Raw genomic sequence first — 14552 nt, forward strand, 5'->3', positions numbered from 1 at the left:
ATTCTGGGCATCCCACTTTAGAAAGCATGTCAAGAGGTTAGAAATGGTGCAGGGGAGATTTACTAGAATGACAACAGGAATGAAGGACTTCAGTTATGTGGAGAGATTGAAGAAGCTTGGGATTGTTTTCCTTAGAGCAGAGAGGTTAACGGGAGATTTAATAGAGGTGGTCAAAATTGTGAAGGGTTTTGATAGAGTAAATAAGAAGAAAATATTTCCATTGGCAGGAGGGTTGGTAACCAGAGGACACACTTTAAATGTAATGGGCAAAAGAACCAGAGCAGAGATGAGGAGAATTTTTTTTGCACAGCAAATGATTATGATGTGGAATGCACTGCCTGAAAGGGTGGTGGAAGCAGATTTACTAGTAATTTTGAAAAAGGAATTGGATATATATTTGAAAAGGAAGATAGGAATATAGGAACAAGAGCAGACCATTCAGCCCCTTAAGCCTGTTCTGCCATTCAGTTAGATCATGGCTGATCTGTATCTTAAATCCTTCTACCTACCTTGGTTCCATAATCTTTAAACCCTTGCCTAACAAAAATCTATCAAGCTCAGTTTTGAAATAGTCAATTGATCTAGCCTCAACAGCTTTTTGAGGGAGAGAGTTTGATTTCCACGACTCTGAGTGAAGAAGTGCTTCCTGACATCACCCCAGAATGGCCTAGCTCCAATGGTAAGGTTATGCCACCTTACTCTGGACTCCCCCATCAGAGGAAATAGTTTAACACAAGAGTATAAGAATTAGGAGCAAGAGTAGGCCATTCAGCCCCTCGAGCCTGCTTTGCCATTCAACAAGATTATGTCTGATCTTCTACCTCAACTCCACTATCCCTATATCCTTTGATTCCCTTAATATCCAAAAATCTATCAATCTCTGTCTTGAGTATACTCAAAGACTGAGGGTCCGAAATTGCCTCACCTTTTAAGGCCCATAAGAGGCGGTAATGGAGCAGATAGGCCTCACCGACCGGGACAGACAGATGGGCCGACCCGTCCTAAATTGTCCCCGGGCTGGGAGCGTCTGGAATGGGTTTCCACGCCGCCCGTGCTGCCACCCGTCGGGCATGCGCCAACCTCATTCCAACTGGCGAGGGAAATTGCCCTGTGGGAAATTGCCCCACGGGAAATTTCCCCGCTGGAGCAGCACCGCCCCTGGTGGCTGCCACCAACAGTTTTCCACTGCGGGAAGCTGCGTCCATTCTTAAATGGGAGGGCGCTCTGCCGTTGCCTCCATTTTATTTTAATTGTCCGGTCGACTTCAAGGTCGGTCCGACAGTGTCACCCACGGGTTCAGCCATGAAAAGCCAACCAGTAGTCCGGCAACTCCCACTTGGGTGCCAGGTGACTGGCTCGGCCGAAAAGCTCCCTGGTGGCACAGTGGGCCAAACTAAACCAAATACTGAGTTCACAGTGGTCCTCCCCTTTAACTGAAGGGGAGGGACGTTGTGATGCATCAACGCAGCACTGATGACTAGTAGCGTCAGCCGCCCCGATCCTAGGGCACTTCCGCCCCTCAACACCATCCCGACCAGAAATAAAAAACAAGAGGTGAATATTGGTCCAATCTCCGCCCCATGGATTGTATCAGAGAAAAAACGAACGAATCGGTGAGTGTGCTTACTTTTTGGTCGAGGGGCAATTTCGACCCCTGAGCCTCCACAGCCCTCTCGGATAGAGAATTCCAAAGATTCACCACCCTCTGAGTGAAGAAGTTTTTTCCTCATCTCAGTCCCAAATGGCCGACCCCTTATTCTGAGACTGTGACTCCTGATTCTAGACTTCCCAGAAGGGGAAACATCCTCCCTGCATCTCCCCTGTCAAGCCCTGTAAGAATTTTGTCTGTTTCAATGAGGTCACCTCTCATTCATCTAAACACTTGAGAATATAGGCCTAGTCTACTCAATCTCTCCTCATAGGACAATGCCCTCATCCCAGGAATCAGCCTGGTGAATCTTTGTTGCACTCCCTCAATGGTAAGTATATCCTTCCTTAGGTAAGGAGACCAAAACTGTGCACAATACTCCAGGCCCTATATAATTGCAGAAAGACGTCTTTACTCTTATACTCAAATCCTCCTGTAATAAAGGCCAACATACCATTTGCTTTCTTAATTGCTTGTTGTACCTGCATGTTAACTTTCAGAGATTCAAGGACACCCAGGTCCCTCTGAACACCAACGTTTCCCAATCTCTCACCATTTAAAAAATACTCTCCATCTATCCTATTAAATCCTTTAATCATCTTAAACACCTCAATTAGATCATCCTTTAATATTCTATACTCAAGGGAATACAAGCCTAGTCTATGCAATCCATCCTCATAATTTAACCCTTTTAGCCCTGGTATCATTCTAGTACATCTGCACTGCACTCCCTCCAAGGCCAATAGATCCTTCCTGAGGTGCGGTGCCCAGAACGCACTTCTCTAAATGGAGATATTTGTAGGGCTATGGGGAAAGAGCAGAGTAGTGGGACTAATTGCTTAACTTTTTCAAAGAGCTGGCACAGGCACAGTGGGCCGAATGGCCTCCTTCTGTGCTGTATGATTCTATGATAAATTGGAAAATCTCATACAGACAAAACCTCTCTGCTTGAAAATAATATGATGAAAAATATATCGTCACAAACCAAACTCTGCACTCTTTCTATCTCTGGAGCTTAGTTGGCTGGTATCCTCAGTTAATTCTTTTCTTCATTATGCTATTCTCCTTATTCCTAACTTATTCGGTTAACAAGTCTCACACAATTATTTATTATTTTATTTAAACCCAATTGAATCTATTGAATGTGCTGTGTTATGCTATTTTAGATCGTCTTCCAGACTTGCAGTCGTGCAGGAAAGAATTGTCTATAATGTCGCACCAAGTTCAAGGAAGGACAAATTATTTTAGGCGTAAGAAACTGACAACCCTAATGACTTTTCTGTTTTGCTCAATATACCCATGAGTTGTAGAGGACAGTTTATTCAGTGAACAATCTTCCTATTTCTAAAATTGCTAGTTGAAATATTTAGGAAGTTATTTTATATGAGTAAATTATGCAGATTTGGAAAGCTAGATGATGATCAATGGGTTCAAGTGATATCCTTTAATAACCAATGTTTCCTCTTTTTTCTTGAGTGTATTGAATTGGGGGCAAATGTTATGGTCTCTGGGTTTAAAAATAAACAAAAGGTAGATTAGAATTGAATCAAAATGTAGTTTGGTTAGGAGAATAGGACTGAAAAGAACTTCCTGTACATTTCAACTGGCACTTATGGCAATAGGAAGATTGCGCATTGAATAATCTATTCAGTGTAAGAAATCTGAGTCATAACTAGCAGGGACTTCAAGCGGATTATAACACAAAGTGAAGCAGAGGCGATGAAATGATGGAATGTTCCTATTGTGTTTTTGCCACGTTCTAACCAGCCAGTGTGTGGAGATGTTTGGTGAGGGCAGGAGTGCAAGTGAATTATGTGAATCACTGTTCCTTTTCCTTTTGAGGGGAAATAGCTTGTTTCCAATTCCTCTGAGGAACTATTAATTGCTGGTATATTGGGCCTGTGCACTGGACCATTGATGTGACACAAGAGTTCCTACTGCATATCAATTCCTTTACAAAGCACACGGCCAACCAATACTAATATTTAGTTATTTGGTTCTTCTTTGTAATATGTTTTCCGGCTTATTTACATTCGGTTCTACTGTGAGGTTTCTTTATAGTGATGCTTTCTATCATTCCAGAGTTTATTTCAATTATCTAAATGAAAGTGACATGTGAAAGGCTGCTGCGGCTCCCTTTGTGTAGCCTCCAGGCAATAATATGGTTTTAAAAACATCGGCTTCTTTTGATGGCCGGACTTTTTAAAAGGTTTCTGTTGTAATAATAATACACATAAAATGAAAGAAGTGCATCAAGATAGCGCGGTTCTGCACAGAGCTGGCATTGAATGTGAAATGACAGGTAGCACTTGCTTCAGTAGAAACATTTTTACTGCTTTGTTTTTGGACTCCAGTGAACAGAAGCTTATGCAGTATGGATTTTTTAATTCATCCATCCATTATGCGATATTATAATACCTGTCAAGACTGAATTTATTAACTATCAGTAACTGATTTTTGTTCCCAATTGTATGAGGGCATTGTAGTATTGCCATCGATTATGTTTCTTAACAAATTATTCTGGATGAATACTGGAACACTACCCAAATAGCTTATGTCTGCAGCTTTGGGGAACTATCTAATGCTATTTTATAACAACAATGCCATTTGCAGTGATCTCTTGGTGTACAATGCTGGGAACTCAACATCCAAGGGTATTCAGCATTTAGCAAGGATAGACAGAAAGGAAAAGGAGGCGGGGTGGTGTTGCTGGTTAAAGATTAAATCAATGCAATTGTAAGGAAGGACATTAGTTTGGATGATGTGGAATCAGTATGGGTGGAGCTACAGAATACCAAAGGGCAGAAAATGCTAGTGGGAGTTGTGTACAGGCCACCAAATAGTAGTCGTGAGGTTGGGGACAGCATCAAACAAGAAATAAGGGAGGTGTGCAATAAAGGTACAGCAGTAATCATGGGCGACTTTAATCGACATATTGATTGGACTAACCTAAGTGGTAGCAATGTGGTGGAGGAGGATTTCCTGGAGTGTATTAGGGATGGTTTTCGAGACCAATATGTCGAAGAACCAACCAGAGAGCTGGCCATCCGAGACTGGGTGATGTGCATTGAGAAGGGACTAATTAGCAATCTTGTTGTGCGAGGCCCCTTGGGGAAGGGTGACCATAATATGGTAGAATTCCTTATTAAGATGGAGAGTGACAAAGTTAATTCTGAACTTAAGGAAAGGTAACTTAGACGGTATGAGGCGTGAATTGGCTAGAATAGACTGGCAAAGGATACTTAAAAGGTTGATGGTGGATAAGCAATGGCACATATTTAAAGATCACATGGATGAACTTCAACAATTGTACATCCCTGTCTGGAGGAAAAATAAAACGGGGAAGGTGGCTCAACCATGGCTAACAAGGGAAATAGAGGATAGTGTTAAAGTTAAAGGAAGAGGCATATAAATTGGCTAAAAAAAGCAACAAACCTGAGGACTGGGAGAAATTTAGAATTCAACAGAGGAGGACTAAGGGTTTAATTAAGAGGGGGAAAATAGAACATGAGAGGAAGCTAGCAGGGAACATAAGAACTGACTACAAAAGCTTCTATAAATATGTGAAGAGAAAAAGATTAGTGAAGACGAACGTAGGTCCCTTGCAGTCGGATTCAGGTGAATTTATAATGGGGAACAATGAAATGGCAGACCAATTGAATCAATACTTCGGTTCTGTCTTCATGAAGGAAGACACAAATAATCTTCCGAATGTACTAGGGGACAGTGGGTCTAGTGAGAAGGAGGTACTGAAGGATATCCTTATTAGGCGGGAAATTGTGTTAGGGAAATTAATGGGATTGAAGGCCGAATAATCCCCGGGGTCTGACAGCCTGCATCCCAGAGTACTTAAGGCAGTGGCCCTAGAAATAGTGGATGCATTGGTGATCATTTTCCAACAGTCTATCGACTCTGGATCAATTCCTATGGACTGGAGGGTAGCTAATGTAACACCACTTTTTAAAAAAGGAGGGAGAGAGAAAATAGGTAATTATAGATCAGTTAGCCTGACATCAGTAGTGGGGAAAATGTTGGAATCAATCATAAGAACATAAGAACATAAGAATTAGGAACAGGAGTAGGCCATCTAGCCCCTCGAGCCTGCTCCGCCATTCAACAAGATCATGGCTGATCTGGCCATGGACTCAGCTCCACTTACCCGCCCGCTCCCCATAACCCTTAATTCCCTTATTGGTTCATCAAGGATGAAATAGCAGCGCATTTGGAAAGCAGTGACAGGATTGGTCCAAGCCAGCATGGATTTATGAAAGGGAAATCATGCTTGACGAAACGTCTGGAATTTTTTTGAGGATGTAACTAGTAGAGTGGACAACGGAGAACCAGTGGATGTGGTATATTTGGACTTTCAAAAGGCTTTTGACAAGGTCCCACACAAGAGATTGGTGTGCAAAATCAAATCATATGGTATTGGGGGTAATATACTGACGTGGGTAGAGAACTGGTTGGCAGACAGGAAGCGGAGAGTCGGGATAAATGGGTCCTTTTCAGAATGGCAGGCAGTGACGAGTGGAGTGCCGTAGGGCTCAGTGCTGGGACCCCAGCTCTTTACAATATACATCAATGATTTAGATGAAGGAATTGAATGTAATATCTCCAAGTTTGCAGATGACACTAAACTGGGTGGCGGCATGAGCTGTGAGGGGGACGCTAAGAGGCTGCAGGGTGATTTGGACAGGTTAGGTGAGTGGGCAAATGCATGGCAGATGCAGTATAATGTGGATAAATGTGAGGTTATCCACTTTGGGGGCAAAAACGTGAAGACAGAATTTTATCTGAATGGCGGCAGATTAGGAAAAGGGGAGGTGCAACATGGGTGTTATGGTTCATCAGTCATTGAAAGTTGGCATACAGGTACAGCAGGCGGTGAAGAAGGCAAATGGTATGATGGCCTTCATAGCTAGGGGATTTGAGTATAGGAGGAGGGAGGTCTAACTGCAGTTGTACAGGGCCTTGGTGAGGCCCCACCTGGAATATTGTGTTTAGTTTTGGTCTCCTAATCTGAGGGAGGATGTTCTTGCAATTGAAGGAGTGCAGCGAAGGTTCACCAGACTGATTCCCGGGATGGCTGGACTGCCATATGAGGAGAGACTGGATCAACCGAGCCTTTATACATTGGAGTTTAGAAGGATGAGAGGGGATCTCATAGAAACAGATAAGATTCTGACGGGACGGGACAGGTTAGATGCGAGTAGAATGTTCCCGATGTTGGGGAAGTCCAGAACCAGGGGACACAGTCTCAGGATAAGGGGTAGGCCATTTAGGACTGAATGAGGAGGAACTTCTTCACTCAGAGAGTTGTTAACCTGTGGAATTCCCTGCCGCAGAGAGTTGTTGATGCCAGTTCATTGGATATATTCAAGAGGGAGTTAGATATGGCCCTTACTTCTAAGGCGATTAAGGGGTATGGAGAGAAAGCAGGAAAGGGGTACTGAGGGAATGATCAGCCATGATCTTATAGAATGGTGGTGCAGGCTCGAAGCGCCGAATGGCCTACTCCTGCACCTATTTTCTATGTTTCTATGTTTCGTAAGAATTTGACGGACATTCGCTCGCATGAGTTGGCCAAATAGCCCAACTCTCCGCCCGCGGAAGCCCTTTACTTTTGGATACGGAGGATCTGTCAAGACGATTCTTGACAGATTGCAAGTCCCAGGTTTAGGTGCATGTGCTTCGCATAACTAAACCCGGAACTTGTGGGGCCCCTACGTGCGCATGCGCACCTCGAACGTATCCAGAGGAGCTGCGAATTCAGGCCCAAAATGTTTGCATTTATATTGAGCCTTTTAACATCCATAGACCATGTGCAACACAGCAGGAGGCCATTTGGCCCATCATGTATGGGATGTCCTTTGTCAGAGCAATGCAAAACTAAACCCACTTCACTGCTCTCTTCGCACAGCCTTGTATCTTCCTCTGCTTCAACTATTTATCAAATTTTCCTCTACAAGATGCAATGGTCTCTTTCTCTTGGGGCAAATAATCCCATACTCCAACTACTCTCTGTGTAAAAAAGAAATCTCCTAACTTTTCTCCCATCTCAATGACAATTTTAAATTGGGTACCCAACCAAAGTAAATAGTCTTACCCTATTCACTTGATCAAAATTCTTCCTAATTTAGAAATAACCTCTATTAAAGCTCTTCTTTAGCTTCTCTACTTCAATGAAAAGAGTCCCCAGGATGTCCCAAAGCACTTCACAAGTTGTCAATTACTTTTTGAAGTTCAGTCACTGTTGCTATGTAGGCAAATATGGCACACAAATGAGATGAATTAACATTTAATTTATTTTTGGTGGCGGTTGAAGGGGGTATAGGTAACTTGGGAAAATAGGAAAAGCAGTCAGCCATTCAGCTCCTTGAGCCTATTGCGCCATTCAGTTAGATCATGGCTGACATGTACCTCAACTCTCTTTACCTGCCTTTGCTCCATATCCCTTATTACTTAATAAAAATCAATCGATCTGAGTCTTGAAAATTTTAATTGGCTCAAAATCCACAGCCTTTTGAGGTGGTGAGCTCCAGATTTCCACTACCCTATGTGTGCAAAAATGTTTCCTAATTTCATTCCTAAATGTCTCTAATTTTACAATTGTGCCCCTTTGTTTCTTTGGGCTCAATTTTCTCCGAGCCTGTTTTCTGGCGTACTTGCCCGAGTTGCACCGCTTCATTACGGGAGTAGATGCGCCAGGAAAAAAATCTTCGTACTTTCCCCGATGTTTGGCCTCTAGTCTGCAGCCGCGCAGCGTGGCCAGTCACCTTGGTGGGTGGAGCCTGCGTTCTGCGCTGGAAAAAGGGCCTTCTGCGCATGCGCGGTGGGAAAAAGTAACGTTCCTGATGCCTCTGAAATAGCCGCGTACACGCAGTAGTGCTCCGAGTTGGCAATCGGCCATTAACCCCACACCAGAGGATCAGAAGGGCTTAAGTCCACAAGATGAAGGTATTGTTTACTTATTTAATAATTGATATTTGTTCTTGCATTAAGTACCCTCACCCCACCCCCAGCCTATCCGTTGCCTTGCCGCCACTTTGTGGCCCCTGATGCCGGCCGGTTCGCTCCCTCCTGCTCCTAGCCCAGGCCGAGCGGCCTCCCGGTGATTTCTCCCACCCCTAGCCCAGGCCGAGTGGCCTCCTCCCTCCCGGCCCCAACACCGAACTGCACCCCTCTCTCTGCCCCCCCACACTCCTCCCCCCATTCTCTTTCTCCCCCCCCTTCTCTCTCTCTCTCCCCCCTTTTCTCTGTCTCCCCCTCTTGTCTCCCCCTCTCTCTTACCTTTCCTGCTGATGCTGTCTGGGCACTTGATGCACTTACCTGCGCTGATTTCCTTACCTGCACCGATTTCTTTAACTCTCTGCAAGGGTTTTCTCGAGTGGCCACATACGCTGGCCTAAGTAGAAATGGAGTAACTATTAGCTGGCCAAAGTTGCCTAAATGGATAGAATTGGAGTAGGTGGCTGGTAACGTCCCCTTTTGAGAAAAAAAAACGTACCTAAAAAAAATCGTAACTCAGTCAGTTACACTGGTGCAAATTGATTGGGGAAACTGGGGATTTTTAAGTTAGGCCAGAAAAAGCAGCCTACCCCCAAAAGAATGGCGCAAATACTGGGAAAAATTGAGCCCTTTGTATCTACCCTGTTGAATCCCTTTATCATTTTGAACACTTCAGTTAGATAACCCCTGAACCATCTCAACGACCAACACCCTGTACAACTGAAGCATCACTTCCTCACCTTTGCATTCCAGTTCCCAAAAGTCCAGGACTTACTTCTCTTGTTCATGTGGTACCAGAGGACCTTTTACATCCACATAACAAATAGACAGGGCCTCAATTTAATGTTTCACCCAGAGGATGGTACCTCCAACAATGCTCTCTCAATACTGCACTGTAAGACAGTCATAATTGTGTGCTCAAGTCCTGGAGTGCGAATTGAAAGCACGGCCTTTGACTCAAAGGCAAGGGTGCCACCGAGTGAGCCAAGCTAATAGGCAATGCATTTGTCTACTGATAATTAAAATAGGAACTGTAAAATTGAGAAATGATTTAGAGGGATGTAATTCAGAATCAAGATTTTATATTATTTGAAAAAATGGGGTTGAAAATCTCCCCAAATAGTTCAGCAGGCAGACTAATATCACAGTATGAGGAAAGACATATGGCAGTTAATGCACTCAAAATGTATTACTTAATCTAGGCATGTTGATGTTAAAAAGGCATTTTATTTTATTTGCACTCCACAATTTTAGTGCACTCACCTGATGTATTTTGTGATGAAGTTTTAGAATTCAAACGTACAGAGAAAACTGTATTTTAAGTGTATTTAAAGCTTGAGATTTAAAATTTCTTGCTGAGAAAAGGCAATAAATAAGTCAAATGAGCCAACAGAATTAGATATAACGCATTCCAAATGGGGTTTCGTTTTGGCACAACTGGCTATTAAACTTACACCACTGCTTTAGCCGGAGCAAGAATGTCTTGCATTTATATAGCGCCTTTCATGACCTCAGGACATTCCAAAGTGCTTTATAGCCAATGAAGTACTTTTGAATTGTATTGTAAGAAACGGGCCAATTAATTTGTGCACAGTAACCTCCCACAAACAGCAATGTGATAATGACAAGATAATTTGTATTCGTGGTGTAGGTAGAGGGATAAATATTGGCCAGGTCACCTGGGAGAACTCCCCTGCTCTTCTTCAAAATAGTTCCATGGACTATTTTATGTCCACCTGAGCGGGCAGACGCAGCAATGTTCTCTTTAAATGTTCCAGGTTTCAGCCTGGGATTCTGCACAGCTGGCTTTCTGGCTTTTCCATGTAATAAACACACATGTACAATATTTTGAATGGCCTGTGCAGCCCTTTAAAGGGGCCGCGTGGCAGCAAAATAGATTACAGGGAACATTGGGCCTTGGTTTCATGTCTTAGCCGAAAGATGGCAGCGCCAACAGTGCTCTCTCAGTACTGCATTGGAGTGTCAGCCTAGCTTTTGTGCTCAAATCCCTGGAGTGGGACTTGAACTAAGGACTCAGAGAAGAGAGTGCTACCCATGAAGCCACGGCTGACACCTGGAACATTTAAAATTGACATTTTAGACACTAAGGGGGTTATTTTGGTGATAGGGTGAAAACAGGTGTTAAAGGGGTGATGTGGTAATAAGACACTCCTGTTTAAAAGTTTGGTTTTAGCCCTGCAATGTTGTTCCTAATTGCTGATTACCATAATTTGAACTTGTCTCGAGATGCTGAATCAGACACCTACAAGTTTAGCACTGAAGGTGTGGCACGGGCTGGCACACGCACAGTGGTAGGTTTCAGGATGGCTGAGGGACCGAGTGAGAGGGTGCAGTGTTTCTTGGACATGGCACAAGAGATCCTGGTGGAGGAGGTCCAGCAGAGCAGGGCTGTCCTGTATTCGCAGGGAGAAGGGCACCCTCCTGTCCCTCTCTCCTGCAGCAGCTGGTGCTGCTCTACCTGGCCTCATATCCTCCTCCCATTCCTCACATAGGCCAAGGGGACCCCTAGCAAGATGCTGATGACTAAGCACTTTCCTTTCTCCTGGTGACTCATGTAAGGTGTCCTATAAGGTAGAGTAGCAGAGCACGTTCTCTCTTTAGGTGAAATCCTCAGAAAATTTCCAGAATAAATGTTGACAGAGTGTTGAAGTCTTGACAAAGTGTCCCAGAAAGTCTCCCGATGTGTTTCAAAAATCCTCTTCAAACCTCCAGCAGCAAGTGAACAGTAAAAGGTGAGGCGTTAGGTGAAGTGCTATCCACCAAAATGCCATGCATCCTCGTTAATCAGCTTCTTAACGATCCTTTGGGCGGCCATTCCTCGCACAAGCTTCAACTCCTTTACCAAGATGGCGCCTTTGCTAAACGCAGGCTAAATGCGGGTGTTTCAGCTTAAGAAGTCATTTTGGCCCAGCTCTAACACCAAGTGAACAAGAAGGAGGCCATCCATTTGAGTTCACGGTTAGGGACTATTTTAAGGGGGGGAAATGTAAAATAACTGAATTGCTAGATTTGTTGTAAGAAGGATGCTTGACAGACTGTGAGACAGACTTTTTGTCTCTCATTTAACATCAAGGATTGGGACGGATGATTAATAGACTGATCATTGCATCTCTAAATATCAATCTGTGACAGAACCTACGAACATCAAATCCTGCAGCCCAATGTTATTGACTGTTTCCCTGCTATTCTCTTTAATACCCAAAGTCACCGACATCAGCAAAGGGGTTTCATTGAGTCATGCTAAGTCACTGCATAATAATTCACTGTCCATTGTAAGTGAAGGGCTAATTGCTTCTGTAAAAGAGCACCTGCTCTTTTATTCCATAACTATTTTTTTGTTGATATTGTTCTGATTGATTTTTACAAACACATTGATGTATCAATTAGTCACATAGTTATTATCATGATTCATATTTCCAAGTTTCTTTCTTGAAATTGTATTTTGTTCTAATTCCTGTTTTCCTTATTTCAAAGGTCTCAGGATAGAGCACGTTCCATTGAATTTCAAAGCAGCAGACTCAGGGTAACGTAAATATATTTTCTTGTTCCGACTACTAATTAGCAATTAGACAAAGAAGTGTTCATTCAGATCAAAAAAATTCTTACATGAAATATGAAGTTGTGTTTGGGCATGAGCCAATGTACAATTTTTGCTATATTAATTTGCTGTAATTGGTTGTTATGTATATTTTGTATATGAACATAAGCTATTTTTACTCTTGAGTGTGGTTTCAAAAGGCTGATTCTGACTTGCACAGGGGTTTGAACCTGATTCTGTGACCTTGAATTAACACTGTGATGGCTCAGAATCCCGATGGAGCACACTGCTGCTGCTTTCTGCTCTTGAGACTGTTTAGTTCGTCCATCTCATTTTAAGCGGCGATTCTTGCCTTATGATGAGGCTGATTTTCAAACATGTTCCACTTATAATCCAGTATGTTTTGAGTATTGTAAATCCAGAAGTAAATATTGTTGTACCTGATTTCTGGGTCACAGCAGAAGCACAAATATCATTCCCATCTTAGATTTTTTTAATAAGTATGTATTTGTTGTGAGATGAGAGAGAAGGAGAGGTCAAGCATCACACTTACATGTGGTATAAATTACGTGATCTCATGGCATCTTTGCTCAGCTGGGTACAATGACTGACTAGTATAACTAGAGCAAATTACTTGATATACAAAAGTTCAATTGATGATATTGGGTGAATCACCCTTCAGATTGCCATTTGGTAGATATATAGCCTCTGTTAATGCTCACAGCAAATGATGGTGAAGGAACCATCTGAACAATGGTAGGAAACGCAAGTGTCTATCTCCAACTTCGAATGTAGCAGTTGACAGAGGGAGTAAGCACCTAATCGTAACGTTCAGGTGCAATTTTATAAATCACCTGAGTTTCATGCTGACATCCTCTGAACCCCTTGGCTAGAAGCTTGTAAATCCACCAACGATATCCATTACCCTATGTTTAGTTCACAGCATGCAATATTACAGAGGTCTGCTGCTAAATCTCCTCTGCCTGTAATTTCCATGAGTGTTTCTCCGATCACCCGCTACAACATTGTGGAAATTTGACAGAAACCCTGGGCAGCCACTTACGTCGTTTCTCTGGGGTATCCCCCCAATTTATGGCGGGAAACCTCAATAGAAAACCCATCTCCCCAATATCCCAACTTGATAACAGATACTCTAAGATGCCATGTGTTCAAAAGTAAAACTGTCATTTGGTTATATTTTTATTGTGTGTAGACTCGTTACAAACTTTAACCAGCTTCTTTTCACCACGTTAAGAGTGGACCTTTTCTTCTGTGGAATCACAAATCCCATTCATCTGAGCATTGTGGCAACCAAGAAAGGAGAAAAAATTAATTTGTTCTCTTGATTTTGTTACACACAGTGTGCAGAGGAAATCCACCTCTGGTTTGTGATTACATCAGAAATAGGACTAGGAGTAGGCAATTCGACCCCTCGAGCCTGCTCTGCCATTCATCAAGATCATGGCTGATCAAGCAACGTCTTGGATTGTTGGATGCATTTCCTAGATTAAAGTTTGTAAAAAGTACAAGAATTAGAGTCGACTTTTATTCACCCATTTTGAAGGGTATTGTCATTTCCTTGCTTTTGATTTCCGCTTAACCTCACCATTTGCAATATAAACAAACCATTTGTCATCCTCCTTTGTTGCAACAGTCAATAGACAAATAGTTGGCAAAAGCTTGCCTTTTTTCTCATTTTAGTATCATTGAATTTTATAATATCATTGTTTGTTTTACCAGTTGAAACTGTAGATCCAGGATCCCTCACATGTCAGTAAGGAAAAATAAAGCTCTTAATCATATCAATTCTGTGATATAATAATTTGACAGATGCATGGATGAGTGTATACTTTTTTCAAATAAGTTCTTAAGGAACATTCTTATACCCAATGCAAACATTGTAGGTGAGCCTTAATGTTATTAGAAGGTTGAAATAAATTAATAGAAATAAAGCAGAATGACACTTTGATTGGAACGTGAAGCAAAACGTGTTCATTGGTGATTTTAAAATTCGATGATACTAAAATGAGAAAAAAGGCAAGCTTTTGCCAATTATTTGTCTATTGACTGTTGCAACAAAGGTGAATGAGAAATGGTTTGTTTATATTGTAAACGGTGAAGGTTAAGCAGAAATCAAAAGCAAGGAAGTGACAATAACCTTCAAAATGGGTGAATCAAAGTCGAATCTAATTCCTGTACCATTTGCAAACTTTAATCTAGGAAATGCATCCAACAATCACAAGCCAGAGGTGTACACTGTGTGGAACAAAATCATGAATCAATTCTTACAGAGGAAATCTGCCCCCAGGTGGTTACATAAGCATTAGCTTTCTGCTC

General features: G+C 42.4%; 1 protein-coding gene across 9 annotated transcripts in view; it reads left to right on the top strand.

Annotated features, from left to right (window-relative positions):
• LOC139270224 (receptor-type tyrosine-protein phosphatase delta-like) overlaps window positions 1–14552 on the top strand; it is a 2930110-nt gene that overhangs the window by 1233481 nt on the left and 1682077 nt on the right. For all 9 annotated transcript variants that reach the window (XM_070888421.1, XM_070888423.1, XM_070888432.1 and 6 more), the window contains one exon: window positions 12152–12200. The gene's annotated coding sequence lies outside the window, so the exon portion shown is untranslated. The remainder of the gene's footprint in view (window positions 1–12151; window positions 12201–14552) is intronic.

The sequence above is a fragment of the Pristiophorus japonicus genome, chromosome 1, assembly GCF_044704955.1.
Source record: "Pristiophorus japonicus isolate sPriJap1 chromosome 1, sPriJap1.hap1, whole genome shotgun sequence".
NCBI lineage: Eukaryota > Metazoa > Chordata > Chondrichthyes > Pristiophoridae > Pristiophorus > Pristiophorus japonicus.